The sequence below is a fragment of the Thermobia domestica genome, unplaced genomic scaffold (genome assembly GCF_964235325.1).
Source record: "Thermobia domestica unplaced genomic scaffold, izTheDome1.hap1.1 HAP1_SCAFFOLD_1182, whole genome shotgun sequence".
Lineage (NCBI taxonomy): Eukaryota > Metazoa > Arthropoda > Insecta > Zygentoma > Lepismatidae > Thermobia > Thermobia domestica.
The window spans coordinates 1,327-2,652 of NW_027656892.1; positions in this window are offsets into that span (position 1 = coordinate 1,327).

Below are 1,326 nucleotides of genomic sequence, written 5' to 3' on the forward strand. Positions count from 1 at the left end.
TATTTCCTTTAAGAAGGGAAGGGGTCAGGGAGTTGAGCTTTACAGAATAAAGAGGTCTAATACGGTTCTTTTCACTCACCGAGTTTCAACCCTTAGACGTGTCCCCTATTGTTTCTAGAAATTATCAAAAATTCAGAAAAGTGGATAAAGTGCATATTTCACAGGTATATATCTCTGGTGGGGGACCTGATAAAAATATACAATTCCTCCCCATAACAGGTCTACATGATGTTATTCTATACCGAATATTAGGAGTTTAAGATTAGATTATAAGTACCTTTATTATGAACACAAAGTTATACCTATAAATAAGCATAGGCAGAAGTTCGGATAAACGATAGTTTACTGTATATCCATCATAAATCGGTTGGAAATGGATGAGTAATGCATAGAGTGGTTAAGCACAATATACAAGAACAATACTGGCTCTTACGTACTGGCTCTTAAATAGTTTGTTCCACAAAAAATTTGGATATTTGATCAGACAACTGCGGAGTGATAGTATGACACCGACCCGTTGCTGTTGTAAGCTCATTGGGAGTAAGCTTTCGTAAAATGTTCTAGAAAGGTACCCATGTCTTGTCGTCTCTTGAAATTTTGAAGGAAGAACTCACATCTTCAACAATTCCAATGTACCACTTTTCTTCATAAATACATGTAACTGTGTCACCTATTTGGAGGCAGTGCAAGGACGCTTTTCTAACATTTACGTCCTGAAAGTCAGTAGAAACTGAAGTGCGAAAGCATCTAACTTCGGCGTCACTGAGAGGTACAAATTTATGGTATGAACGTGTTTTAGGAACAGGCAAACAAGTAGCAAATCTCCCTCGCAGTTCAGCTTCACGGTTGACTACTTCCTCACTCCTGATATAAATGTACTTTATACCATAAATGTGTTTTACACAATAATCATACATGTCCTGTGGAGATAAAACTTGATCATTACGTATTATCTGTAAACTCCTTTATGTTACTATTCGCTTTGTTGTCCCTCATATTTCATCACAAGCATTTTTCCATGACAGGAAGCAAAGAAGTGCCACTCCGCTTCAAGACCAAAATCATCTTTGTGATTACACAAATCGATGAAATTTTTCCTGTTCTTATAGTGACTTGCAGCCCCATCCGTAAAGTATATGATATGTGTCACGGACGGAACATGTGACTTAACATCTCCAATCACATGACTTTGAAAGGTGTGGACTGCTGTGGCGGTATGTTCTAAATAATCACTAATAATACAAAGACTTCTAGATTTTAAATCACCTCCATCACTTGGTTTATAATAGTGAAAAAATGGGTGAAGCGTTGCCTGTTTGTTCACCC